At 37.8% G+C, this 13,264-nt stretch overlaps 1 protein-coding gene across 4 annotated transcripts in view; it reads left to right on the top strand.

Moving 5' to 3' along the window:
* The window catches only part of HECW2 (HECT, C2 and WW domain containing E3 ubiquitin protein ligase 2), a 407,233-nt gene that overhangs the window by 291,899 nt on the left and 102,070 nt on the right, over window positions 1–13,264 (top strand). The window lies entirely within an intron of this gene.

The raw sequence follows: 13,264 nt of genomic DNA, 5'->3' as shown, positions 1-13,264 counted from the left end.
CCATGAGTCTATAGTTTACTCACTCTTAGTCTAGACAGCCCATAAAACAATATCAAGGCCTGATTTGCATTTACCGATTTCTTTAGTGTTAATATTCCCACTGTGGCCAATTTCAAGCCACCATCTTTTTACGGTGTGCGATTTGTGATTTCTTTTTGTTAAAGTATAATTGGTTTACAATATTACATTAGATTCAGGGGTACAGCATAGTGATTCAATATTTTTATAGATTATACTCCATTTCAAGTTATTACAAAATAATGGCTCTTTCCCTGTGCTGTGTAATATATCCTCGTTGGTTATCTATTTTATACATAGTGGTTTGTATCTCTTAATACCCTACTCCTATCTTGCCCCTCCCCCTCCCTTCTCCCCACTGGTAACCACTAGTTTGTTTTCTATATCTGTGAATCTGTTTCTGTTTTGTTATATATATTTGTTTGTTTTATTTTTTGATTTCACATATACGTGATAACATATAGTATTTGTCTTTCTCTGTCTGACTTATTTCAGTAAGCATAATACTCCCTAGTTCCATCCACATTGTTGCAAATGGCAGAATTTCATTATTTATTATGGCTATGTAATATTCCATTGTGTCTTCTTTAACTATTCATCTGTTGATGGACACTTGGGTTGCTTCCATATCTTGGCTATTGTAAACAATGCTGCTGTGAACATTGGGGTGCATGTATCTTTTTGAAATAATGTTTTTGTTTTTTTCGGATATATACCCAGGAGTGGAATTGCTGGATCATATGATAGCTCTATTTTTAGTTTTTTGAGGAACCAGCATACTGTTTTCCATAGTGGGTGCACCAATTTACATTCCCACCAACAGAGTACAACAGTTCCCTTCTCTCCACATCCTCACCAACATTTGTTATTTGTAGACTTTTTGATGATAGCCACTCTGACAGGTGTGAGGTAATATCTCATTGTGCTTTTGACTTGCATTTCTCTGATGATTAGTGATGTTGAGCATCCTTTCTTCTGCCTGTTAGCTATCTGTATGTATTCTTTGGAAAAATGTCTATTTAAGTCTTCTTCCCAATTTTTAATTGGGTTGTTTGTTTTTTTGATATTGAGTTATATAAGTTGTTTATATATTTTGGATATTAACCCCTTGTTAGTCATATTATTTGTAAATATTTTCTCCCATTTAGTAGGTTGTCTTTTGTTTTGTTGATGGTTTCCTTTGCTGTGCAAAAGTTTTTAAGTTTAATTAGGTCCCATTTGTTTATTTTTGCTTTTATTTCTTTTGCCTTAGGAGACAGATCCAAAAAAAATATATTACCATGATTTATGTGAAAGAGTGTTTTGCCTATGTTCTCTTCTAGGAGTTTTATGGTTTCAAGTCTTACATTTAAGCCTTTAATCCATTTTGAGTTTATTTTTGTATATGGTATGAGGAAATGTTCTAATCTCATTCTTTTACATGTAGCTGTCAAGTTTTCCCAGCACCACTTATTAAAGAGACTGTCTTTTCTGCATTGCATATTCTTGCCTCCTTTGTCATAGATTAATTGACCCAAGGTGTGTGGGTTTATTTCTGGGCTCTCTATTCTGTTCCATTGCTCTGTGTGTCTGTTTTTGTGCCAGTACCAGTCTGTTTTGATTACTGTAGCTTTGTGTATAGTCTGAAGTCAGGGAGCATGATACCTCCAGCTTTGTTCTTTTTTCTCAAGATTGCTTTGGCAATTCATGGTCTTTTGTGGTTCCATATAAATTTTAGGGTTTTTTGTTCTAGTTCTATGAAAAATGTCATGGGTATTTCATAGGGATTGCATTAAATCTGTAGATTGCTTTGGGTAGCAGGGACATTTTAACAATATTAATTCTTCCAATCCAAGGATACAGAAGATCTTTCCATTTCTATGTATTTTCAGTTTCCTTCATCAGTCTTTTATAGTTTTCAGAGTATAAGTCTTTCACCTTTTTGGTTAAGTTTATTCTTAGGTATTTTATTCTTTTTCATGTGATTTTAAGCAGATTTTTTTTTTTGCTTTCTTTTTCTGTTAGTTCATTATTAGTGTATAGAAAAGCAACAGATTTCTGTATTTTAATCTTGTATCATACAACTTTGCTGAATTCATTTATTAGTTCTAATAGTTTTTTGGTGGATACCTAATCATCTTTATTGAAAAGAACAAAATTAAGTAGATATATAGGTGTCGTAACTCTAAAGGAAAACTTGAGGAACAAAATATTGGGATTTTTTTTTTTTCTGTTTTTGCATGGTTGTTGCTTTAAGATATATTCTACTGCCCTCTTCTGGTTGTGATCAGATTGCTTCCAAAATTGTCTTGATAAACCATTTCTCCTGATAATTCAAGATTTAATTGTTAGTATCATGTCTTTTATAGTTGGTATGACTGTGTTTGTCTAATAATTTTCATACATAAATACATTTCATTATATGCAAATGAATAATGTTTCCAACATACATGCCAAATATTACTTCGGCTTTTAATAAACTCTCTAGAAATACATTAATTCCATCTTATAACACTCCTTACTACTTAATGAAGAAAAATATTGCTCAAAATACTTAAATATATTCTTTTTTTTTTTTTTTAAACATCTTTATTGAAGTATAATTGCTTTACAATGGTGTGTTACTTTCTGCTTTATAACAAAGTGAATCAGTTATACATATACATATGTTCCCATATCTCTTCCCTCTTGCATCTCCCTCCCTCCCACCCTCCCTATCCCACCCCTCTAGGTGGTCACAAAGCACCGAGCTGATCTCCCTGTGCTATGCGGCTGCTTCCCACTAGTTATCTATTTTACATTTGGTAGTGTATATATGTCCATGACACTCTCTCACCCTGTCACATCTCACCCCTCCCCCTCCCCATATCCTCAAGTCCATTCTCTAGTAGGTCTGTGTCTTTATTCCCATCTTGCCACTAGGTTCTTCATGACCTTTTTTTTTTTTTTCCTTAGATTCCATATATATGTGTTAGCATACTGTATTTCTTTTTCTCTTTCTGACTTACTTCACTCTGTATGGCAGACTCTAACTCCATCCACCTCATTACAAATACCTCCATTTCATTGCTTTTTATGGCTGAGTAATATTCCATTGTATATATGTGCCACATCTTCTTTATCCATTCATCCGATGATGGACACCTAGGTTGCTTCCATGTCCTGGCTATTGTAAACAGAGCTGCAATGAATATTTTGGTACATGACTCTTTCTGAATTATGGTTTTCTCAGGGTATATGCCCAGTAGTGGGATTGCTGGATCGTATGGTAGTTCTATTTTTAGTTTTTTAAGGAACCTCCATACTGTTCTCCATAGTGGCTGTATCAATTTACATTCCCACCAACAGTGCAAGAGTGTTCCCTTTTCTCCACACCCTCTCCAGCATTTACTGTTTCTAGATTTTTTGATGATGGCCATTCTGACCGGTGTGAGATGATACCTCATTGTAGTTTTGATTTGCATTTCTCTAATGATTAATGATGTTGAGCATTCTTTCATGTGTCTGTTGGCCATCTGTATATCTTCTTTGGAGAAATGTCTATTTAGGTCTTCTGCCCATTTTTGGATTGGGTTGTTTGTTTTTTTGTTATTGAGCTGCATGAGCTGCTTGTAAATCTTGGAGATTAATCCTCTGTCAGTTGCTTCATTTGCAAATATTTTCTCCCATTCTGAGGGTTGTCTTTTGGTCTTGTTTATGGTTTCCTTTGCTGTGCAAAAGCTTTTAAGTTTCATTAGGTCCCATTTGTTTATTTGTGTTTTTATTTCCATTTCTCTAGGAGCTGGGTCAAAAAGGATCTTGCTGTGATTTATGTCATAGAGTGTTCTGCCTATGTTTTCCTCTAAGAGTTTGATAGTGTCTGGCCTTACACTTAGGTCTTTAATCCATTTTGAGTTTATTTTTGTGTATGGTGTCAGGGAGTGTTCTAATTTCATACTTTTACATGTACCTGTCCAATTTTCCCAGCACCACTTATTGAAGAGGCTGTCTTTTCTCCACTGTATATGCTTGCCTCCTTTATCAAAGATAAGGTGACCATATGTGCGTGGGCTTATCTCTGGGCTTTCTATCCTGTTCCATTGATCTATATTTCTGTTTTTGTGCCAGTACCAAACTGTCTTGATTACTGTAGCTTTGTAATATAGTCTGAAGTCAGGGAGCCTGATTCCTCCAGCTCCATTTTTCATTCTCAAGATTGCTTTGGCTATTCGGGGTCTTTTGTGTTTCCATACAAATTGTGAAATTTTTTGTTCTAGTTCTGTGGAAAATGGCAGTGGTAGTTTGATAGGGATTGCATTGAATCTGTAGATTGCTTTGGGTAGCAGAGTCATTTTCACAATGTTGATTCTTCCAATCCAAGAACATGGTATATCTCTCCATCTATTTGTATCATCTTTAATTTCTTTCATCAGTGTCCTATAATTTTCTGCATACAGGTCTTTTGTCTCCTTAGGTAGGTTTATTCCTAGATATTTTATTCTTTTTGTTGCAATGGTAAACGGGAGTGTTTTCTTAATTTCACTTTCAGATTTTTCATCATTAGTATATAGGAATGCAAGAGATTTCTGTGCATTAATTTTGTATCCTGCTACTTTACCAAATTCATTGATTAGCTCTAGTAGTTTTCTAGTAGCATCTTTAGGATTCTCTATGTATAGTATCATATCATCTGCAAACAGTGACAGCTTTACTTCTTCTTTTCCGATTTGGATTCCTTTTATTTCTTTTTCTTCTCTGATTGCTGTGGCTAACACTTCCAAAACTATGTTGAATAATAGTGGTGAGAGTGGGCAACCTTGTCTTGTTCCTGATCTTAGTGGAAATGGTTTCAGTTTTTCACCATTGAGGACAATGTTGGCTGTGGGTTTGTCATATATGGCCTTTATTATGTTGAGGAAAGTTCCCTCTATGCCTACTTTCTGCAGGGCTTTTATCATAAATGGGTGTTGAATTTTGTCGAAAGCTTTCTCTGCATCTATTGAGATGATCATATGGTTTTTCTCCTTCACTTTGTTAATATGATGTATCACGTGGATTGATTTGCGTATATTGAAGAATCCTTGCATTCCTGGAATAAACCCCACTTGATCATGGTGTATAATCTTTTTAATGTGCTGTTGGATTCTGTTTGCTAGTATTTTGTTGAGGATTTTTGCATCTATGTTCATCAGTGATATTGGCCTGTAGTTTTCTTTCTTTGTGACATCTTTGTCTGGTTTTGGTATCAGGGTGATGGTGGCCTCGTAGAATGAGTTTGGGAGTGTTCCTCCCTCTGCAATATTTTGGAAGAGTTTGAGAAGGATAGGTGTTAGCTCTTCTCTAACTGTTTGATAGAATTCGCCTGTGAAGCCATCTGGTCCTGGGCTTTTGTGTGTTGGAAGATTTTTAATCACAGTTTCAATTTCAGTGCTTGTGATTGGTCTGTTCATATTTTCTATTTCTTCCTGGTTCAGTCTCGGCAGGTTGTGCATTTCTAAGAATCTGTCCATTTCTTCCAGGTTGTCCATTTTATTGGCATAGAGTTGCTTGTAGTAATCTCTCATGATCGTTTGTATTTCTGCAGTGTCAGTGGTTACTTCTCCTTTTTCATTTCTAATTCTATTGATTTGAGTCTTCTCCCCTTTTCTCTTGATGAGTCTGGCTAATGGTTTATCAATTTTGTTTATCTTCTCAAAGAACCAGCTTTTAGTTTCATTGATTTTTGCTATTGTTTCCTTCATTTCTTTTTCATTTATTTCTGATCTGATCTTTATGATTTCTTTCCTTCTGCTAGCTTTGGGGTTTTTTTGTTCTTCTTTCTCTAATTGCTTTAGGTGCAAAGTTAGGTTGTTTATTCGAGATGTTTCCTGTTTCTTGATATAGGCTTGTATTGCTATAAACTTCCCTCTTAGAACTGCTTTTGCTGCATCCCATAGGTTTTGGGTCGTCGTGTCTCCATTGTCATTTGTTTCTAGGTATTTTTTGATTTCCCCTTTGATTTCTTCAGTGATAACTTCGTTATTAAGTAGTGTATTGTGTAGCCTCCATGTGTTTGTATTTTTTACAGATCTTTTCCTGTAATTGATATCTAGTCTCATAACGTTGTGGTTGGAAAAGATACTTGATACGATTTCAATTTTTTAAAATTTACCAAGGCTTGATTTGTGACCCAAGATATGATCTATCCTGGAGAATGTTCCATGAGCACTTGAGAAAAATGTGTATTCTGTTGTTTTTGGGTGGAATGTCCTATAAATATCAATTAAGTCCATCTTGTTTAATGTATCATTTAAAGCTTGTGTTTCCTTATTTATTTTCATTTTGGATGATCTGTCCATTGGTGAAAGTGGGGTGTTAAAGTCCCCTACTATGATTGTGTTACTGTCGATTTCCCCTTTTATGGCTGTTAGTATTTGCCTTATGTATTGAGGTGCTCCTATGTTGGGTGCATAAATATTTACAATTGTTATACCTTCCTCTTGGATCGATCCCTTGATCATTATGTAGTGTCCTTCTTTGTCTCTTGTAATAGTCTTTATTTTAAAGTCTATTTTGTCTGATATGAGAATTGCTACTCCAGCTTTCTTTTGATTTCCATTTGCATGGAATATCTTTTTCCATCCCCTCACTTTCAGTCTGTATGTGTCTCTAGGTCTGAAGTGGGTCCCTTGTAGACAGCATATATATGGGTCTTGTTTTTGTATCTATTCAGCCAGTCTGTGTCTTTTGGTGGGAGCATTTAATCCATTTACATTTAAGGTAATTATTGATATGTATGTTCCTAGTCCCATTTTCTTAAATGTTTTGGGTTTGTTATTGTAGGTGTTTTCCTTCTCTTGTGTTTCTTGCCTAGAGAAGTTCCTTTAGCATTTGTTGTAAAGCTGGTTTGGTGGTGCTGAACTCTCTCAGCTTTTGCTTGTCTGTAAAGGTTTTAATTTCTCCATCAAATCTGAATGAGATCCTTGCTGGGTAGAGTAATCTTGGTTGTAGGTTTTTCTCCTTCATCACTTTAAGGATATCCTGCCACTCCCATCTGGCTTGCAGAGTTTCTGCTGAAAGATCAGCTGTTAACCTTATGGGGATGCCCTTGTGTGTTATTTGTTGTTTTTCCCTTGCTGCTTTTAATATGTTTTCTTTATATTTAATTTTTGATAGTTTGATTAATATGTGTCTTGGTGTGTTTCTCCGTGGATTTATCCTGTATGGGACTCTCTGTGCTTCCAGGACTTGATTAACTATTTCCTTTCCCATATTAGGGAAGTTTTCAACTATAATCTCTTCAAATATTTTCTCAGTCCCTTTCTTTTTCTCTTCTTCTTCTGGGACCCCTATAATTCGAATGTTGGTGTGTTTAATGTCGTCCCAGAGGTCTCTGAGACTGTCCTCAGTTCTTTTCATTCTTTTTTCTTTATTCTGCTCTGCAGTAGTTATTTCCACCATTTTATCTTCCAGGTCACTTATGCATTCTTCTGCCTCAGTTATTCTGCTATTGATCCCATCTAGAGTATTTTTAATTTCATTTATTGTGCTTTTCATTGTTGCTTGGTTCCTCTTTAGTTCTTCTACGTCCTTGTTCAATGTTTCTTGCATTTTGTCTATTCTATTTCCAAGATTTTGGATCATGCTTACTATCATTATTCTGAATTCTTTTTCAGGTAGACTACCTATTTCCTCTTCATTTGTTAGGTCTGGTGTGTTTTGACCCTGCTCCTTCATCTGCTGTGTGTTTTTCTGTCTTCTCATTTTGCTTATCTTACTGTGTTTGGGGTCTCCTTTTTACAGGCTGCAGGTTCGTAGTTCCCGTTGTTTTTGGTATCTGTCCCCAGTGGCTAAGGTTGGTTCAGTGGGTTGTGTAGGTTTCCTGGTGGAGGGAACTAGTGCCTGTGTTCTGGTGGATGAGGCTGGATCTTGTCTTTCTGGTGGGCAGAACCACGTCTGGTGGTGTGTTTTGGGGTGTCTGTGGCCTTATTATGATTTTAGGCAGCCTCTCTGTTAATGGATGGGGCTGTGTTCCTGTCTTGCTAGTTGTTTGGCATAGGGTGTCCAGCAATGTAGCTTGCTGGTCGTTGAGTGAAGCTGGGTCTTGATGTTGAGATGGAGATCTCTGAGAGATTTCTGCCGTTTGGTATTACGTGGAGCTGGGAGGTCTCTTGTGGACCAGTGTCCTGAAGTTGGCTCTCCCACCTCAGAGGTACAGCCCTGATGCCTGGCTGGAGCACCAAGAGCCTTTCATCCACACGGCCAAGTACGTGGGGATTTTCTTGCCTTTTGGGAGGTCTGACATCTTCTGCCAGCGTTCAGTGGGTGTTCTGTAGGAGTAGTTCCACGTGTAGATGTATTCCTACTGTATCTGTGGGAAGGAAGGTGATCTCCGCGTCTTACTCTTCCGCCATCTTGCCCCTCCCCTTAAATATATTCTTATAAGACAGAAATTCCTGCTATTGCAAGGTAGGTGAGTTGATAGTTTAGTTAGTTTTGTCAGTAAGTTCAGTTTTCCCTCCATTTTACTCCTTAGCTAGATGAGAAAAATGTAAAATCCCTTATGATTAAAAATATTGTGTAACACCTGCATAAGACAAGACTGTTTCCATATCCCAGCATATATCTTATGGAAACAATGTTATTTGATGTTGTTTATGATAAATTTTGTTTAGTGAATAATATATACAGATGCTCACATCTGCTCCCTTGTGAGCCTTTGTATACATTTGCTATGGAGGCAGTGATGATGTTTTCCAAGCATGAAATCAGAATACCTATTCTTGATGAAGGATTTCTGGAATATGAAAGATAGATTTTCTTTAGCAGTAATGTATCAATACTTACCTGTGTTATTGAAAAGAACAGATTTAAAGTAAATCAAGACTGGCCCAGGTAATCCTGGGCATATGATCACCATAACACTTAAAAAAAAAAACTGCCAAATAAAGAAAAGAGGTTTTGTTATTACTTGCATTGATTGCAGTTAATTGATCGATAAGTTGGTTGATTGATAAGAACTGAGTGTTCACATACAATTTTCTTATTCTGTTGCCAAATGGCAATAACGTTCCCCTCGGCTCTTCTCAATATTTTTCACTTCTAACACCTCAAGCACTTAACCAAACAAAACATGTCAAGCTCTAAGGAGTGTTATTTTAACAAAATTCCACAAAGAAATTCAGTTCATAATCAGTTGATCATTCATCCAACCATGGAGTGTTTATTTCTTTACTAGGAAGATAAGACAAGAAACAACCAAGAGGATTGGGAAAGGGAGTTTTGGATTAGAGAAGGGATGATCAAAATGGACATTTTAAATCACATCAAAGGACAAGAAAACTTTACACCCTTTAGGGTTCATTTAAAGGGGCTCTGTCTACTGTTAAGGGTTGCCAACTTGCCTTACTGCTTGTGAGTCCACATGCAGCAGTTTCCCAGGTGAGATCGTTCTGTGCATTATCATGAGACTGCTGTGAAATAGGTCCATTTGCCCTTTCCTAATCTACTTTTGTTTCAGGAAGAAGATCAGATCCCTTTACTGCATATTTTCCCTATAAGACCAAAACAAAACAACAACTCAAACACAGAAAAGGATCCCTTTCCAGTTAGACCCACTGAACCCCAGAGGGAGAATAAAGATGCCTGAAGACGAAGCTCTTTCAACCTAATCCCACCTGTTTAGTATTTCTCAACTCTTTGGACCGCTCTCATTCTTAGCTCTGCTAGTTCTATCAGTGTGTTTCAGTATTTTCACTGCTACTGTGGCCTGTTTCCCAAGCTCTACTTTCTGCTTCCAGTGAACCCCTTCCTCCCACCTCCCCCTATAATTTTCCTTCTCCATCCCTTTGAGTGATCAGGCTGTGCTCATCTCTGTATCCTCAGGGTTTAGCACAGGGCTTAGCACATAATTAGTGAGAGGTTATGAGACCCTTCTTCCCTTAACAGAAAGTGGGATGCTCACCCAAGATCTTCAACGACTGAAAGTAGCAAACAGTTTTAGTACTATCATTCATCTGTTAGAATGTAGATATGATAGGTATAATCCCGTATATATTCTTGTACTTACTTCCACTCTATATTTTTACAGTGATTTTTACCTCTTCAAAGCACTTTTACATCCTTTGTTCCACTGGATTTCAATCCCACATGCCTATGAAGAAATCAGGACAGTTGCTATTATCCTGTCTTATAATAGTTGAGCAAATTGAGGCAGAGAGTAAATTACTTTCTTTGTCTCTGTCCATGAGCTGTGACTAGAATCCTCACCATAGTTTTGTATGAACTGGAGTATAAATATCTTTTCTGAACAAAATTACTCAGAAAGGATATTTATATTTCAGATCATATATATATGTATATACATATATAAAATATATATTTTAAAACAATACTATAGGGCTTCCCTGGTGGCACAGTGGTTGAGAGTCTGCCTGCCGATGCAGGGGACACGGGTTCGAGCCCTGGTCTGGGAGGATCCCACATGCTGCGGAACGGCTAGGCCCGTGAGCCACAGCTGCTGAGCCTGCGCGACTGGAGCCTGTGCTCCGCAGCGGGAGAGGCCGCGACAGTGGGAGGCCCGGGCACCGCGATGAAGAGTGGCCCCCGCTTGCCGCAGCTGGGGAGAGCCCTCGCACAGAAACGAAGACCCAACACAGTCAAAAATAAATAAATAAATAAATAATAATAAAATTTTAAAAAATACATTTAAAACAATACTATATATATCGAATAAGCATATAAAATATATATTCAAAAATAGAATAAACAGATGTGTATATAAGCATAGACCTGTATAAATGTTACACATACATACATATAAACATGTATAAGTAAACATATATATGTAAATAAGTATGTATGTAGTTTCTTACAGACATGTAGCAGTCTAGAGGGATGTTCCTGTTTGCCTTATGTGTTTTAAATAGACCCTAATAGTCATGTGCATATTATTCAGACTTGAAAAAGCTGTGGTTCTAAAGGTTGTTTGCTGGTTACTGATGAGAGAAATCTTCCTTACACTTAATTTACTTTGGTAGATGCTTTTTTGCAAAGATCCGTTGAACTTGGCACTCTATCACACGTCTCACTGAGTGGAGAGGAGGAAGTTGAAAGGACGTAATTAATTATAAGACCAGCCTTAAGACTCCTGTGCTTAAAGAGCTGTCCAACCCCAGGGAGTTGCTTCGTGCCTGAGGCTGGAGTGGGTTCCTTCACCTCATTACCACTGCTTGCCCTAATGAAGTTCTGCTGCTTTTCTTTAGCGCAGTGAGGAGCATTTCTGGTGCTCTAGATAAAGAATCAGGATGTGGCCTCTTATTTTAATGGGCGGAAGGAAAAGGAAGGGTGACAGGACATACACCTATTTAGAAGACAGTTAATGAAATGATTTATCTGACAGAATTATCCTGCAATAATTTGTCCCCAGAGAGACTTATTAGGGAGTATGACTTGAAAGTTCATTACCATCGCCATCACAGAAGCTAGTGTGGTCTCTGGCCTCTATGCTTGTAATGGCTTCTGTGAAAATATATCAGCAACATGGAGCCAAATGCAGAAAACAGATGCCTTGCTGATTGTACGTAAGACTCCAAGGAAGGGTCAGCCACAGGCTAAACTGTGAGTTAGCTAACGTTCGTCTCTGACACCCTCCAACTTCTTTTATTAGTCTCCTTCTCTGCTTTCATGGTATCATTTTCTTATTCTCTCGTGCTCTCTAATTGCCCAGAGCCCCTGCACGGGCCTGCCTGCTTTGGCAGTGCTGTGTGCTCTGAACCTCATAATTTCTCACAGCCATCACACCTCCTCTCATTTAGACTGTCAGGTTGCAATGTGACCTCAAAATATTTTCTACTCAGGTGTACTAAGGAACTAGCGCACTAATATTTGAGGACAGTTTAATGTGGCTGGCCTTCCCTCCCTCCCTCCCTCCCTTCCTTCCTTCCTCCCTTCCTTCCATTTTGATAGAGGAAAAATATTTTAATGCAAAGCAAAAAGTATACAATGACAGCGAATCAATCAGAATAATGGTAGAAAAGTTACTTTATGTAGTTTAGGTTATACATCAATAACGGTGACCAAAAAATCTCAGTGGCTTAAGCCAGCAAAGGTTTGTTTCTCATTCCAAATTGGGTTGTCAGGGTTCTCTGATCCCTGTAGCCTTCAGAGACCCAGGAACCCAGACTGGGAAGCAGCCACCATTTCAAACATGGCCGGTTGCTGTGCTCACTGTACCAAAGAAAAGAAAGCTCTAGAGGGATTCCCATCGGCAATAAATGCTTTGACCTGGACATGACACATCCTGAGGGACCCTGGAAAGACAGGAGCACTGTTGACTGTCCTCATACTCATTTATCTTTTATCCTCAATAACCAGCACAGTAAATGTTTATTAACGTGAAACGATTTCCAGGGATTCTGGTTTCTTTTGGGCTTGCCTTGGTCTGTCTAAAAGGAAATAAATAACAGAACCCATGAAGTAAAGCCTGAAGGCCTCCAGACTTAGTCTGGTGTCCCTGGGACACTAAAGATAAGAGGAATCCAAAGCCCTTTGAATCTACGTGAGAAGAATAGCATTCCAGGAGAGATCATTCACGGTTGGTCAATTTCATGAATATCACATTCCCTCTGATGACTTAAGGAAATAGCTCTATACAGTTACTCCTTTTCTACTGCTTGGCACATGGTATTGTGCATTGCATATTTGTTGCCTGACTCATATGCAGACAGCCCATGGCCCTTTTTTGGACTCTTCTTTAAGTATCATGAGATACTTTTACAAAACAATCACTTTTTTGTATGTGCTGGTATAATGGAGTTTTATTAAATGTGTATTTCAATCATGTAAATTTAGTGATATGTATATGTGTGTGTGTGTGTGTGTCTGTGTACACACACAGGAAAAAGAGATGGAGAAAGAAAAAGAAAATACTGAGTTATACAGTCTAGGTAGTTGTGCCTTCCATTCCATTTACTGAGATTATGCCTCCAAGCAGGAGTGAGATGAAAAACTCCAGTCTACTCTGGTCTCAGTTGAATATGACTCTCAGTGAGAACAACTCAGCCCGCTGCATGTACTTCTAATATTCAAATATATGGCCAAGCATTTTTTCATACAACTTGGCTCCTAAATGTATGCCAGCTGCTTCATTGGCACTCACCCCAAGAGCCAATGATCTGTTCCTGTGCTGGAGGAAACACTGGCTGTATTGGGGCTCACTGTGAGGTGGTATGTTTGTCTCCAGCATGGTGTGATTTCGACTGTGTGGGTTTTGCCTAAAACCAACTTTAGGATCTTACGTCACCTGTAA

This window comes from Eubalaena glacialis, chromosome 1, assembly GCF_028564815.1.
Source record: "Eubalaena glacialis isolate mEubGla1 chromosome 1, mEubGla1.1.hap2.+ XY, whole genome shotgun sequence".
Taxonomy (NCBI): Eukaryota; Metazoa; Chordata; class Mammalia; order Artiodactyla; family Balaenidae; genus Eubalaena; species Eubalaena glacialis.
This window is presented reverse-complemented; position numbering and strand designations above follow the sequence as displayed.